At 41.8% G+C, this 17,087-nt stretch overlaps 1 long non-coding RNA gene across 1 annotated transcript; it reads right to left on the reverse strand.

The window, feature by feature from the left end:
* Positions 1-3,859: 3,859 nt before the first annotated feature.
* LOC118125189 lies at positions 3,860-6,944 on the reverse strand. Its single transcript, XR_004698804.2, has 3 exons — positions 6,726-6,944; positions 6,149-6,242; positions 3,860-4,060 (listed from the first exon to the last, which is right to left on the reverse strand). It is a non-coding gene; the product is annotated as an uncharacterized LOC118125189 (long non-coding RNA).
* Positions 6,945-17,087: the final 10,143 nt, after the last annotated feature.

Below are 17,087 nucleotides of genomic sequence, written 5' to 3' on the forward strand. Positions count from 1 at the left end.
AGCTAAATTAAGCAAACCGTCAGATGGCAGTTTCCCACAATGACCTGTTATCTTCTGACTCATTACAATATTTTCATGCAACTGTCCTGAGAGAATATCTATAAGCAAAGAAACAAACTATACAATGCATTATTCCTTACATTTATTTTGCACATCAGCACAATGTTCTTGCTCTTTTCTATACAAATACTTTATATAAAAAAGGTTCAAATGTTATTTCACTGTGCACATGACATGATTTGTATAATTTTTCCATTGGTTTCTTCTGATCACAAAGAAAAGGGGGGAACCCATTGAGGACAACACAGGATCAATTTGATGAGGATGAATGGGGTTGAAAAACTAGCCTGTGGTCAATCCACACTGGTTAATTGAGGCAGTTAGGGGAGAACAGACTTAAAAGCCCCAGTCCTCCTTGACACTGATGGCTGTCCTATAAGGGGACCTCAGGTCTTTTGATAGGGCACTCGACAGCGTCCTTTGGGGCTGTTTCACCTACCACAATAAACAGGCAGCCCTTTGTCACCGGGAGCAGGGGGGTCTGGAGGGGTGCTCCTCGTTATTATTTTCTAAAGTAATTATACCTTATTATCTGTGTTTACTTTAGCGGGGGTGCTAGTGTGCAGGTGTGGGCCATTCGGCGGTGGGGTTGGCAGTCTCACTGGTGAACGCACCCCTGAGTGTCTTTTTTTTTTTTTTTTAAACTCTCTCCCCTCCATCTTTACTTGGAGGTTTTGGGGGGGCTTTGGTGGTAGTATTGTAGCCCCTCTGCTAATTTCAGCCCAACAAAAGAAACGTGCAATTAGGGCTATTATAGTAGCAGCTGCATGCTTCCTAGCTGTGCAGTGACAGCTTCATCTTCACCCCGGCTCAGCGGTGAAGGGAATGGAGAGGGGAGACGCAGAGAGAGCAGGGGCCTGCAGCGGCGGGGAGAGAGCTGGAACGGTCACAGTAGCCTCCAGTGTGTGCAGAATAGAGCGGAATATGCTGCCTGGGAGGCTGGTGTGTTTCTTCAGTGGAGACACAGCAGGGACTCTCGCCCACAGGCTCGTGGGGCTTGAGAACAATGGATCTGCCATCTCCCAACATGAAGTATTATGAAATGGTGCTCGCCGCAGTTCCATTGACTGCTTTGCCGCACCGAGTCATGTGGTCTTCGAGCTGTGTGGGTATAAAAGAAAACGATTTGCAAATAAGAATATGATTTTCAAGGAATCCGGACTTTCAGAAAGAGTCAGTTTACAGAATTTGCTGCACTCTGTTGTTGCCATGAAAATAATCTGGGGAAAGTGTGACGCGTGTCTTGGATTTCTGTCGGAAGACTAAAACTTCCTATTGCTAACAAAAGGACACGGAACTGCCATTTAAAAAAAGAATAATCCACTGTCTAAATGGTTTCATAAGATTTTAAAATATACACAATTTTTTATCGTTCTCCCTCAATTGAGGGGGTCGATACATGTCGAGCTGAATCATGTGGGTCACAAAGGAACGACAAAAATGCTCGGCCAAATTGAAGTCATCGCTAGATGGGTTCAAAGAACGAGCGGAGACACTGAAAAGGCTGGCGATCGTGTGGGGCTGAACACTGAGGGCCCATCGAGGCCCTCGCGGCGTCAAACACAAGGGACCAATCTTACGCTTTCAGCACAAACAAAATGGTCACAGGTCCTCCTCTGTTGCTCTCACTTACCGATTCTCTCACTTCACTGACTTCGCAACCCTTAGAATAATCATCTGGCCCAGGGCCCCTGGTTCCAGGGACATAAATAGGCCTTAGTGTCCCATATGGATGAGTCAGATCAGATCACTTATTTCCTGCGGCGCTGGCGAAATGTTTATTTTCTTTATTGACACATATCAGTGGGAGCCGGAGCATCGTCTCTCAAACGCAATCTGGGCCGTGCACTCAGGAGAGCTGTTGGGCTGTAATATGCAGTTGATTGGGATAATAACCAGTAGTAAACAGGGATTCTGTGTTATCCCAGAAGAGATCGAGAGACTGTCAGATGCTTGTCAGCGTGCTTTCAGTTGCCAACAGTTAAACGCAAGGCTTGGGCAAACAGATTTCCACTTCTTACTTTTCCAGCCTTTAATGCCAAAATCTGAGCGCAACACTTTGAAGTGCCGAAGAACTCTTTCCAAGTACTAACACGTGCAAAGCAGCAAACAGTGAACAAGCACCACAAGGGGAGAGCACAAGAATCTGGAATGAAAGGCCACACACAGGCACAACGCAGCGATGGAAACATATCCTAACATAAAAGATCAGCCTCATAAGAAGCAATACTTACATAAAACCCATATTGTATTCAAATTCCACTGTATAATTGTTAGAATTTGCCGTGATTCATATGACCCATTATTTTTTGTGTTATAGATTATATTTTTAATGTTAACTTGGGGTGTTCCGGTGTTCAGGAAGCACAGTCAGTTCTTAGCTAAGTTTGTAGAATTATTATATTAAGGAAACTAGTAAATAAATGGAAAAAGTATTTTTTTTATCTCATAATTTTAATGATTTGTGTTAAATGAATAAAGTAAACCAGTTTAGTTTGAATAATCGTGCTGGTTTCTCATGCAGATCATCTCGTTTCTGGTATTTTGCTGAATTAAGTTTTAATTTTATGAATGCTGTCTTTTTTTATGGTTTCATACTTTTATATACAAACACTTCTATCTAGAAAACCCTTATTTCCATTTGAAAAACAGGTTAAATGTCTCCTTCTCTTGCTTCTTCATGAGATGCGTAACTTTAACAGTGTATGAACACTTATGTGAAGCGAACACCTCGTGACATTTAGGCTTTAATGTATTTTGCATATAAAACTAGACAAATTTGATAAATTTAACAAATATATAAACGTATTAATTTGATGAAAGTTGCACAAAATGGAAATAATTATTGTGCTTGATTACTGTGCTTAAATCGATGTATTTAAGTTACTTTCCTCTTCTACGGGAGGAAGATATATGTTGTTTTCAGGCTGGAAACTGCTTTCATAGCATTGGTCTTACTGGCATCCATTTCACCTCATTAGGACCCTGGGACTGAGAGTCGACAAAACACTGAGAGAAATCATTTTGCCGGGGGAGTGTGGAGGGGATAAATTGGCCTCTGGTTCAGTACGAGAGTCCCCGCTGTGCCAAGCGGAAGAGAAGGGCCTGGCTGGCAGTAGGGGCAGGCCCAGGCAAGGCAGGCTGGGAGACCGCATGCTGAGACCCCCTCCCTGCCTCTGACAAACACGGCAGTGGATAATCTCTCCTTCAGGGACTCGGCCCAGCACTGTGGGGCTGAGAGGAAAGGGGGATGTCATACAGCACAGGGCAAAGGAGCTGCCTTGTGTGTAGCATGCATCACAAGTACTTAGACACACTTGTTTGCATTGTGCACACTTCCACTGCGCACGTCTAACATACATCTTCTTTACGGCTTGTGTATACTTTTTGTCTTCCTCTCACGTGGAGACATCGCATTGACAGATTCAATAAAAGGAAGCATACGTAAATACACAGTTGCTTCAAAATATTAGCTCTTGAACTTGAGCAATATCGTGCAAAATTCATGTAATCCAAAATAAATGCTCAACGTGACCCAGGTTCATAAGACGTCCATTTGCAGGAAGGCTGTTTTGACTCAGCAGCTCTTAACAAAGACAGTAAATTGCAGATATCGCAGCCAAACCCTGAGGAGTCTTCCATACAGAAATAGTAAATGCAAAGTTTTAGATTTAGAAAAAAACAGCTTCAATAAGAGCTGGATAACAGAAAAGCTCAAATAAACTATAAATTTATCATGTGTAAAAATCATAGTCTAAACATCTGCAGTATTGTTGGTCAGTTAAACAATCAAATGAACTTTAATCTCCAAACTGTTTATTTTTATCCATATTTCTTACAAAAAAGAAACAAATTCACGTCGTCAAATATCTTCCGGTGATGTGTGGTCTACCGGTTCTATTCAAACAGAAATGTCCATATCCACTGTCATCGTATACATAGAGGCCACGTCAGCCGCTATGATGTCTCCATTTTGTAACCATGTTTTTCCAGCTCGGCTCTGCGGGGAGGAAAAAGAAAAATAGAAAAATCAAGTCAGTAGAGATGATTACAGGTGGGTGGCTGAAGCATAAGTACCCTCTATTGATTGTGAGAACCATTAAGAGATGGGAGTGAAAAAATACATATAAATATTGCATAATGTGTGCAGCTATGGATTCGATGATTACATATATATGGGAGCTGTATGCCCTTTAACAATAATGATATCTTTAAGAAATAACTTAATAGCACATCTGTCATAATTGGCCTAAATAAAACAATAGCATATTACTGTCTGGAGTGTACTCCAATAAAAACAGACCAGCCACTTTCCTATTAAGTTATTGATTATTCAATAAGAGTGAGAGTTAAACCTTTAAAGCAGAACAGATCCTATGATGAAACTTTGATATATAAAAAGGCAAGTAAAGGGTGTGATTTCCTCTGTATTTGTCTTAAAATCAGGATCTCGTCTTCATCCAAGTTAAAAACAAATAATTAATTTTAACCATTAACACAAAGATCGTTGAGTTGTCCTTGTCCGTAATGAATATATTATTCAAACATGAACAGTGTAGGTTGAAAAATGTATTCGAACCCCTCGATTTATGATATACAAAAGCCTTAATATTAATATTAATAGTGAGTTCAGCCAATGCTCAGTAAGGTTAAAAACAACCTAAAAGCTTAAAATTCACCAGAGCAGGTCAACATCAACATCCATGAGTCGATCATTTGTAAATCCTGCTGCATGGTTACATGATGGAAGCTGCTGCTCTCCTTAACTAACTTTATTGAGGCCTGAAGTTTGCCGAAGAAACCTCAACACTCCACGACACTTCAGGAGCATTCTTTTCTTACCGATGAAACAAAGGCTGAATTGTCCAGGAAAACAGAAGCTCTACGTATGGAGTAAAAAGGGCACTTTATACCAACATGACAACAGCATCATGACAGGGAAGTAGCCCTGAATAGCTCAACACCATGAAGAGGAAAATAATTCCAAAGTTTATAATTGAATGATACAGAAAGTCAGTCGATATTCAAAACGTTGTTGGCTCCTCCTTCTGTCATTTTGTGATTCTAAATACTAATATTTATTGAATAAGTAGTAACAATCCTTACATTCTAGTGTGCGCTACAATTCATTATTGTATTTACCAGCTGACACCAAGGAGAAGCACTGCTGCGCACAGAGATCATCGCCTTTTATTAAATTTACATCAAGTTTACTTTTATTGGCCCAGTCAGAGAACAGACCTTCACCCAGTAGAGACGCTGTGGAATGTTCACATCAGACATCTTAAAAATATGATTGAACTGTTCTGAAGGAAGAACCGTTCTGAACATTGTGCACTTCTGATCCACAACGACAGAAAGTACTTGTTTGATCTTACAGCTGCTAAATAAGGTTCTGGTCAGTTATTTACTCCAGGGGTTCACTTATTTTTGTCCCATTAGCATTATGAAGCTTTCAGGAATAGATTTAATAAATCATAGAAGATTATAATTCTGCATTATAAGCATATTGTGGTTGTCCATTCTTCCGATTTAGAGAAATTTCCCATAAAAATGTGTAGAAAATTGGGATGAAAATATAGGGATTATTGTGTTAATCTGCAATAATTGGTTTCTATTAAATAAGTAAGCATTTGTGCAGTCTTATATGCGATATATTCACTACATTTACCAATTTGAAGGATGTAAAGGAAAAATTAGTTAAATTTATTGTTATTTTGCTGCCTCTGACGGCTGCTGAAAATATTAATAATACAAAAATGAAATCTCACAATAAAGATGATTAAAAAGTATATACTGATGTGAATATTCCTTCAACTGCAAAATAATGAAAAAATAATACTCAAGCCGTGTCCAAGTGTTTCGTTTGTCATAGGAAAAAAGTTGTGGACTGGAGGCCTGAGCAAAACAGCTCATGATCAGTGAGTAATTTGACTTGAGCACATCTATATATAAACACAATCTCTTGCTTGTTATTCCTCACTCACACATTCTTGTTAAGGCTCATTTAAAAATTAAAGCTTGACAGAACAACTACGATTGAGACACGCCAACGTGGTTAATCGATCTGTAGCTTTCCTCCGCTTACCTCAGCTGGTTTGAGAAATCATCTTCTACGTTGTCATCGTCCCAGTTGTCTTCCCAAACATGAGCATCCTCATCTTCATCCAGCCCCGTCCAATCTGTGGAGAGCAGGCAGAGGGAACAACGTCATCACACTACACAAACAAATCCTCTTTTAAAACATTAGTATGAGATTCTCAAACACGGCACAAGAATCTTAAACAATACAGATGACGAAGTCTTCTTAATCTGTGTTTACCTGAGCGGCTAACACCTCAGACTGTTAGCTATGCTACCACCATGCTAGGTAGCTAGCAGCCGTTAGCAAGACAAACGAAAGAACATACGCAGGGGAAAAGGCGAGGACGAACTAAAGACTATTTAAACACAATTACTGACATTTACGTCAATGGAGCCTCGTACTATCAATACATCCATATGGTTAAAGCAGCGGACTATGGCTACCCATAAATTCGCTAGCTAATGCTAACGCTAACACGGCCCTGGCTAGCTGAGTCACTGCCGCGGGGCCCTGCTCTGAAAACTACGTCAGTTCGATCACAGCACGTAAAACAAGACACAGTGACATGTGTGCTATTTACCCTCTGCTGGGAACTCTTCAAACTCATCGTCCTCCTCCAGTAAACCCAGGTCCACGGTCTGCTTCTTCTCCGACATGTTAGCGCTGCTGTCTGTCTGTCTGTCTGTCTGTCTCTGTGTGTGTGTGTGTGTGTGTGTTGCTGTTGTTGGTGAATGAATGGCTCCCTCCTACCTTACGCCTGCTACGTCAGAGATGTTCGAGCATGTGGAGGTTGCGTAAACTGCGCAAGAGCAGCAGCAGCAGCAGAAACCAGCGCTCTGTCCGAGGCACGATGAGGCAAATGTCTACGGTGGCCGAGAGAGATCAACACATGCAAATAGAGGGGAAACAAATTAATAAAACAACTTCATCAAAGCAACGACACATGCGCTGCAGAAAGTCTCAACACGAGCCAACTCCGAAAATAGCAACATCAGTTTGACAACACATGCGCAGCAAAAAAAAGAAATTCACCAGTGTCTGTGCAATTATCCAACCACTTTGAAATAACGTGCAATTTTGTATGGCTTAGTTTGTCTTTAGGCCTTAAAGGTCCAGTGTGTTATGTTTAGCTGAGAGGGATCTATTGACAGAAATTGAATATAAAATAATCCTAGTGATGTTTTCACAAGTGTGTTTCATCTAAATTATACAAATTGTTGTTTTATTTACCCTAGAATGGGCCCTTTATATTAATATACTTTATATTAATATATTTATATGTCTTTTTGTGTTTGCACATGGAGCTGGGAGAGACGCAATTTCGTTCTGCTGTGCATTTCTTGTTGTATGGTCTGAGTGACAATAAAGTTTACCTTGACTTTTTAAAAACACATAGAGACATTAGTTCCCGTGTTTCCAAAAACTACATTAGTCATTTAGTGTCGATCCAGTTACGGCCCTTATAATAAAACATTTTTGTGTCAGTTAATTGAAGCTTGTCTCTTTCTTGCCTCCCCTGCAGAGGATGTGAAGCAGGTCTTCATCCAGAAGACAAGCCACCAGCACATCCCCTTCAACTGGGACTGTGAGTTCATTCGACTGCACTTTGGAACGCAGAGGGACAAGCAGCTCAGCTAAGGAGAGTTCCCCCAGTTCCTCCTGGTAGGCTTTGTGCTGTTTACCTGTAGAGCTGGGGCGATATAAATATCAATATAACAAAAGTCCAACATAAATATCAATGTATTTCTTATGCATTGTGCAAGCACAGTGAGGAGGGAAGACAAGTTTAAAAAACCACAACCTTCACTCTGGAGAAAAAAGAATGAGGGAAAGTTTGATTTCCCGCATAAATGTGGTTGTAACTTTAACATGAGCCATAAAAAAGCATTATGAGGACGAAAATATAACCTGGAGTCCATGGCGTTGTGTAGATTTGGGGTATTTGTATGACTGTTGATGTACCTTTTTGTTTTACATGAAGGCATTTTCAAAAAACTATGCAGACCAGACCCTGATCAGTGCAGTGCTTTACAGATAAAACCAGAACTACTGTAAAGCATGTGTTTGCTTGTTTCCCAGTTTTCAGCACGGTTGGTTTTCAATAACAGTGGTTTGACATTGGAAGAGTGGAGCAATGCTTAGAAAACACTTGCGAAATATTTTGGATAACAGAGCACTCTTTCTCTCTGCCTCTCCGAATTTCTCTCCCGTTTGTTTCCCCCTTTCCCGGACACAGTCTCTCTCTCTCTTTCTCTCTCTCTCTCTCTCTCTCTCTGTGACACCACCACAAAAGCCCCATCGCTTTCCTCAAAACATATGCACTAAAGTCAGGCAAATTTCGCCAAAGATTTTTCATTTAGGAGCAAATGCACAACGCAACCCATGTGGCCTGCTCGAATAATGAAGCGTTAGCCACAGCTTAGGATGTATTTTAGATAAATGAGAGTGCACTTCTACCACAAAACCACTCGCACCACAATGAAAATTGCTCTGCAGCTGTCATACATTGACAGACGGAGCAAACCTCAACTTAGGCCCTGCATACTTATTCTATTTTCAAATTATTTTGTAATCGCCCTAAGCCTCCACACATGACAATGCCACAACATTTGCAGGAAAGAGGAACAAGACTTGGAGGGAGAGAGAGGGCAGGAAGTAAATACCACTGTGTTTAAATGGCCTGATTCCATTTGGATGTAGAAACATGCACAACAATTGGTTTTAATCAAAAGAGGATCCTTCACCCAAATTAGAATCAAATGAACCAATCAAAAAAAGGAAGAGGTGACATGCTATGCATCTGCTCACATTTAACATCAGTGGTGGAGGAAGTACTCAAACGTTTTGCTTAAGTACAAGTAAATACACAAAAATGTACCTAAGTAAAAGTATCACATGAAATTTTATACATGTTTAAAGTAAGTACTTAATTTTAAATGTACTTTAAATATCATTATTATTATAAGTAAAAGTATACTTAATGAGTGTGGCCTATGCTACATTGTTGACTTTGTCAAGAATAATACAGACTCCTAATATTAATAAAGAATGCTGCAGATGATGCTACTGAAAACATTTACATTTTCACATCATTTAATTATATATAGTGGAGTAAAAGTCAAGTTAAGTACATGAAAAATGTACTCAAGTGTAGTAACAAAGTAAATGTGCTGCATGATATTGCCATTGCTTTACATAAGCGTGTTCTATAACTGAGTTGCTTGATTGAAACATGCCTGGCAACAGAGTATAATAGCAACCCTATTTATAAAAACAGTGGATTAAAATTAATATTTTTCATGTTGGAAAAAGTTTATAATATAAAAAGATTCAGCAGTTGATAGCATGAGATTATGGAATATCTGCTTAACAACTAGAGACGATCAGTCAGGTTAAATAACATGATATATTACAACTTAAAATAGGAGAAAGACCTTTATAGGAGACTAACGTTGAAGTGTTGACCGTGATCAAAGTTAATGAGACTACAAGCTATAATGGCAGGAGGAGAGGCTATTTCACTCACATGTCCTGTTATGGGTGAACTTTATGAATGATGGATTGTCTTGCTTTGAGCTGCCCCCCCGCCACCCCCACCTGAGGTATAGCTGCTCTTGGTGCCCGCATCACTCAGTGTCAGGTGCAGGTGAAGCCCTGGGAAGCCGCTGCACTGTCCACCCAGCATACCTGAGACTGCAGTTACATTGAGCCTGGCGCCTGGAGTCTCCCTGCTCAGGGAAAAATAGGAGGAGGCGGGAGGGTGGGGTTTGGGGAGATACGACATGGCCGACGCAGACAGACTCCACCGCAACTTGTGTCTAAGTAGCAGCATCACATTTCTGTCCTTTCACAAAGCCCTCTGGGAAAAGGACGGGTTGGCAGCCGCTGTAAGTGCAGTGAGAGAGACAGACAGGGGACGCAGAGGACGACTCCAGCAGAAGCCTGCCTGGCCAGTCTGACAGGGCCCCCCCCCCAACACACACACACACCTGCATCCATCCTGTCCCTCTCTGTGCACTGCCTGAGGGCCATATCACGAGCCATGTGGTTGTAGCATGTGTGTGTGTGTGTGTGTGTGTGTGTGTGTGTGTGTGTGTGTGTGTGTGTGTGTGTGTGTGTGTGTGTGTGTGTGTGTGTGTGTGTGTGTGTGTGTGTGTGTGTGTGTGTGTGTCACACCAAATAATCCAGATCACCTCCCAAAGATAACAGACTAGACCTCTCCTTCCACATAGAAACACAGAGAAAGTGACAGTGAAAGACAGCTGTCTCTGCTGTGTCGTCTAGCCGTGTATACTCGTTATACCTGTGGTCACTTTGTCTAAACAACTACCCCCTCCTTTGCTGCCATTACTGCCGTAAAACGGAGCCTTCCATTCAAACCTGAGCGTGTGCTTTCAGTTTGCGTTTAATTTCGTCCTACGAGCTGTGAAGTTCCAAGACAAGAGGGCATCGAGATATTTGAGCTCAAAGAAAATGCCCTCAGACGTAAAAAGAAAGTGATCATCGTGGATTAAAGGAGCTTAACTGGACAATTAATGAGGCAAATCCAAGAGAAAACATGTAAGCTTTGCTCCTAGGGAATCTGCGGAGAGAGTGATATGCTTCCAGGATATGTCTGTCAAGATCCTGTATTAAATTTAATCCCAGCCAGTCAGTAAGTCTACTCCATTGTGTGTTGTGTGGAAACCTGGCCTCTCTTTTCATACAAATCCTTACATCCAGAAGAGAACACTGGATATTGATTATTCTATGGAGAAATTTTAAATCCTTTAAGTATGAGACGAATAAAAAAGTTGCTCATGTTTGTTTTGCTTTACAAATCCATTTTTTCCGGGGCTCTCACTCATTGAGACGTCTGTCAGGACGAATTTAAGTTTCATATTTTCCTCCCTGTCCGTCTTGAAAAGCTCTGTCATCTTGGGCTTGAGGTACAGTTTGCCAAGAGGCTAATGGCCCTTTATGACAGTACAATCTGATGCCTGTCCCGGCTAGCCCCCAGGTAATCCTGTCCACCTCGGCGGCTTAGCCCTGCTCGGGCTTAAGTTGCATATTTTGTTTTTATCAGGACACTGCTGATAAATGCTATCAGCGAGGGAGAAATGAAATATGGGGGGTCCAGCTCCGTTTTGCCTGAGCCCCTACTTGAAATCTAGAGTTGCGGAACAATGGCACCTCTATTGGTGAATCCAGACGGTTCAAAAGCAAAGAACAAGTAGCATATATTTCCCAACGTTCATAACATTTCTTCGCTGACACAGTCGAGTTGTAACGGTGATGTGGTGCATTCGCCACATAAACTACTTTAGATTTGTCATGTCTTTGCATAAATTCATGATAATCCCGGCGCTCAAAACACTTTAAATGACAATTACAGCCGCTGTACTTTTAGACCCCCAAAATATCATTTAATAAAATCATAAAATTACATGCTAATTTATTTCCAGTAATGTGTGCTAATAGTGCACTACCTCTGTGTCCATGGTCCAATGCCATGGACCTATACTGTACGTGAAAAGCACTCACACACTCTTACCATAGGTGATAACCCCCTTTGTGAAAAGCACTCTTATTGGAAGTACCCATTATCTGCAAAGAGTATCCTCGTGCTGTCACTAAGTCATTAGCTTAAGCTGTCCTCGGTGTAAAATCATAGTTAATTTCTTTGGCAATGGTGCACGGTGAATTGAAACATATTTTCATTGACTGCGGCAAATAAATTACGTAACGAATCAAGTAAGGAAACCCACAGATCCACATACATATGTTGTGTATATGTTCAATTTATAGTGCTGCATTTGTGGTGTTTAAAATACACTCCTGCAAATGTGTTAGTTCACCAATAATTTTTGTTAGGAATAAGATAATGTTACCGTTTTTATCATTGAGTCTAATCTACAAATGAAAGTAAAATGATGCACGTCCTCTCCCTGTCGTGCTTATTGAGCCTCTGCTGATTTAGACCTAAAGTGCGTCTATTGTGCTGTGACATGTCCCAAGATCAGCGCCACAAAAGGGCTTTGTGAGAGATGACACATGTCACACGTCCGCTGAGAAAAGATGGATACCTGGATTTCTAACTTTGGAAAGTGTTTGGTTCTTTGCCAAACAAATACGTACATCTTCACCCACCGTCTATATTTATATTCTGCTTAATATTTGAATAATTTTAAGGATCATTATATTGATTTTTTTGTTGCATCCATATCCATCTCATCACACACGTCTCTCTTTTCTCCCATTTTCTCTCTTTCCCTCTCCCCAGTCATTTTCTATTTTTCTGTCTATCACACAGAGAAACAGACATACCCCCCCCAGCCGCCTCTCTCTAGTTATGGTATGTCAAAGTGTGCGTGTCCCACACAGTGGGGGGGGGTTCAGTCACGTTCACTAAATGAGTGACAAGACCTGCTCTGCACTTCGCTGACACCTGTCAGAGCGTCATCTGTCATCCGTGTGTAGAGATGGAAATGAGCGGGAGAGACACAACATGCCAAAGGTGACGCTGATGGCTCACCTCTCTCTCTCTCTGCCGGCTTCTAAATCAATCGCGCGGCTCGTGTGCTGGACGGGTAACAACAATTATCTACTCTGAGCTTTTTCAGATGAACCTCATTTCTAATACGGTGATGTCACACTGCTCAAACAGTGGAGCTCTGTGAGGCTGTGGACGTGGCGTGTAGGAAGCGTGCATGTTGTGTGTCTATGTCCCCACGTTCGATCATGTTAAACAGCAAAGAAGTTTGGGATTAATGCCGCCACAAATTCTACATATATATATATATATATAGATGCTTGAAGCAGGACTATGTCATTTTTGTTTTTGCTATGTATCTTAGGCTGGCTTCACAAGTAACAAAGACATTCAATTATTATTGTAAAAAATGTATTTGACATCTACTTTGACTTTTTAGTTTGGGCTATGTCTCATCCACTAACACGGAGTAGGTGGGATTTTTAACCTATACAGCAGCCAGCCACCAGGTGGTAATCAAGAAACTTTGGCTTCACTTTTGCGGACCAGTCATATCGTCCATTTTTATTTCCAGTCTATGGTATGAACATTAGCTCACGGTAGCTAATATTGAGCTATATTCAAATATTTAGCATTTTGCCTTAAGAATCAGTTTGCTGATTTTTATTTTTGCTAAATGCTAAATAGTAGTTTAAATGTTAACCTTCATAGTTTACACAGAGGGCTGCGAAACGACATAGCTTTCATTTCGCTCTGAGATCTACAGATGTACTGTCATCTGTCGCCAATATTTAGTGAAAGTTTTACTTTAGACTGTCTTGGATTTACTCTGACAGGTGATACCCACCCCACATTGATTTAGCTGCAACTGTAACACAATCCAACTCTTTTCATTGTTGATTTGCTATAATCTCTAACTGACTAACTCCGCACAATTTGGTTGTACTGAATTCCCTGCACCTAATCCCCAACATGTGGCCGTCCCTAGCCCCGGAAAAGTCTGTGATTGGTCTGATTGATAAATGAAGCTCTCCTTATGCTTTTGGGCGTCCGTTCGAAGGGGGCCTCCGCGGGTCTGGACTATGTCCAGGAAACCTGGGACAGGCACTTATTAAGTAGTTAGACCCTCAAGACGAGGCTGCAGACAGGGACTGCTGGTGGTCACCTGGACTTGGATTTAGCTTTGGCATCCCTCAGCCGTCAGTCGGGTCTGGGGCTCTGACTTTGGTTTCATGTTGTGAAAGGGACACAATCTTCTCCTCTGCGCTGAAGTCAGGGGTCATGTGTTTGTTCAGCCTGGTCAAGTAAAGGGATGTAATTATTAGCACTTTATCAAAACAACCAGGCAAACGTCAACAGTCCCCCCCCCCCACCCCCCCAGATTTGTGTGTTAACAATTCAGCTTTGTCCACAAGATAAGGAGATCGATTTTTAATCAAGCTTTGTCAGTCCTTGCTAACTTCAGCCCCATGGTATCAATTTAGATTCACTTCATAGGTTTTGTTTTTGTATTAAGAAAGTAAATCATTAAACAGAGAGGAAGACATGCAAGACTAGGCATCGATCTCCCCCCTTTTGATAGAGTCATTACTGTTTCTTAATTGTTTCTTCTCCTTCAATGAATTTTTTTACCACAGTCCACAGTATGCCTGTTCATCGTCAATTTCACAAGTTTGAGGGGGTATACATGGTAATCAGGGGAGGAGAAACCCCTTGAATTAAGTGTAGAGCAACAACCCCATATATCCCACTTGCCTGTACCACTGCATTATTTGATTCTGAGTCACTTACACTTAATCTATACAAGGGAGAAACTGCTAAAGACGTGTATGATTTATCAATTAAGCCAGATTGTGTCGTCCCACCACAACAAAACCCACATACCAGTCTGCATTTTCAAATTGCTCTAGCAGCCAGCGGGAACAATGAAAAAAAAAGAGTCTGTAAAGCACTGAAGTCCAAGCAGGCATAAAACCAAAAATGCTTTCTTGAAAGTATGGCCATGGGCGAGGCTTAAGCAGCTCAACCAATGATGCCGGCGCTGCAGCATCGGAGCAGAGCCCGATTGAAACACTAGGAGGTGAAAGTGAAAGTGGTGATTTGTCATTAAGGCTTTTCAAAGAAAGTCCAAAGCCAAGGGTCCAATTTATGCTTGTTATAATTTCACCCCAATCGCTCCCCCATGCCCCTAAACACATTCTTCTTCTAGGTATGCGAAGAACGCCACACAAGCCGCGACTGGAAATCCATGATTAAATGCAGAAATGTCACATAGCGCACAATGCCAGAAATCTTTTTGTAACAATGCTGAAAATGTTCTACTTGCATTTCCAATATATCATATTGACAGAGATATTTTTAAACGTTAATTGTTATTACCCGTCTCTGCTAAATGGGATGTAATTTACTCCAGTATCGTTTCAGCAGCATTTGCATTAATGTTTGTTCATGCAATATGTCTGGCAGTGGCCTCACGCCGTATGTAATCTAGATTGGCTTTGGATGTGAGCAGTTTCTGGTCTCATTAATACTGAGAAAAAGGTGAGGAAAGCCGTTTTCAGCATGACTGCCAGGTACAGTTTCTCTTGGCGCGTTCAGCATTTGTAAAACATGCTCTCATAAACCCAAAATCAAACGCTCCAATTCTTGAATGGGATGTTGGAAAATTATTTACAGGCAAATAAAAGTTGCGTGCGACCACGTAAAAAGCCGCCCAGTTTTTTGGGGGTATGGTTCTGTTTAGCTGAAATCATTTTCACTCCAGAATGTTGGAAGCGTCAACTGTGATTTGCTGCAGACTCTTGTTAATCCCCTGCACACACTTGAAAGTTGATCAGCTAAAGTGAACACAGCTCTCGTCTTCTGCGGACTGCTACAAATGGTTTTTTTTGTGTGTGTGTTTGTGCGTATACAGCTGCTGGTATGTTTTAAGTGTGTGTGTGTAATGACAGACATCACCATTTCAGTGAAAGAATTCAGAGAAATACCTTCTGGTCTGCCCACACAGACACACAGATGTGCATCATCACTGGTTGATTGTCGGTGACCTTGGCTGATTGAACTGGTAAAAGGGCAGCCAGTTGTGCAGCTGGGGCTGCCCGTCTGGCCGTCCAGGGCACTGGGGCACTAAGAGGAAAAATGGTATAGCGTGACTGTGAGGGACCGCCGAGCAGCCATACCATGACCCCAGCAGACGTGCTCCCAAGTCTGCGCACTGTGCTGCACTTGTTCCACCCGGCGAAGACGACAGAGACAAAAGAGCAAGGAACTTCCCCAGACCTTCATTTGTGGGTGTTTGGACAACTCTAAGGCCCCCGCAGTGCCCCCAGGGGCCTCTCAGCTGGCCCGGAGAGAGAGAGCGATGGAGAAATAAGGCAAAGCAGTGAACACTGGGCAATTAAGACGGGAAGTGTGCGTGTCTGCTAGTGTGTGTGTGCGTGTTGTGAGCTAAGGAGTGATGAGGAATCCATGACATCATTGTGACAGGGATTTCATGAAAGCCATTTGTCATATCTGTAGTTGCAGCGATCCAGATTCCAGGTCACAATTTATCAAATAATCAACAGTAATTCAATGTGGAAAAGCAGCAATGCATATAAATTGATGACAATAATTTGAAAGACAACAAATTTTCCATTTTAATAACAATGACTTTAATGGACAAATGAAGTTCTACCATATTATTATTATCGCTTATGTGTACAGGACATGCATAAAATCAAATATATGCATAATCTATGTGAACAGGATATGCAATGTTTTCTCATTGCATGTGTATTCGTTTTATTTGTTGCTCATATATTTTGTCAGATAATGACCCACCCCAGCAAACCACATCAAGCAAACAGGGAAACATTTGTCACGGCCAATGCACAGATTATTCTCACAGCAAAGGTAGCGGCCAAAACAGTGACTAAAACAAGCTGCTACTCCTGCAAACAAAAACCAAAGCGTCATTCCAGAGAAACTAAAGTGAGCCATGTCCCACGGCCTGTCTATAAGTGTTCAATTATCCTCATATGGAGGGACAGAAGGAAAACAATTGTAAAGCTTTCGGTTAAGAGGCTGTTGTGAGCGGAGACGTCGAGGCTTTGGGGAAGTAGTTTAAAGGGCGAGTCCAAAAAGTCATCACAAGAGTTTTTTCGCGAGGGGTGAAACAAAGAGTAGAAAGGTTCGGGTGTAGTTACATGAACGCAACTTGGCCTCGTCGGATGACAAATTGTCCAGCGGCGGGACAGGACGGTTCAGCCAGCTGGTTGGCCCCATCGGCGGGTTGATTGATGGTGTTGATGTTCTAAATCGGCCGCCAACACACTGAGTACAGGACTCGTAATAGTGCAGCTTTAGATTGGCCCTGGAGATAGCAGGAAGTGGATGGGAGGGGGCTGAGAGGAGGGGGTGGGGGGCACTGCAGGGGGAAAAAAGGACACGTTCCCATGCATGTACGCGGGATGTGAGGTTCTGAAAGCG

The sequence above is a fragment of the Hippoglossus stenolepis genome, chromosome 17 (assembly GCF_022539355.2).
Source record: "Hippoglossus stenolepis isolate QCI-W04-F060 chromosome 17, HSTE1.2, whole genome shotgun sequence".
NCBI lineage: Eukaryota > Metazoa > Chordata > Actinopteri > Pleuronectiformes > Pleuronectidae > Hippoglossus > Hippoglossus stenolepis.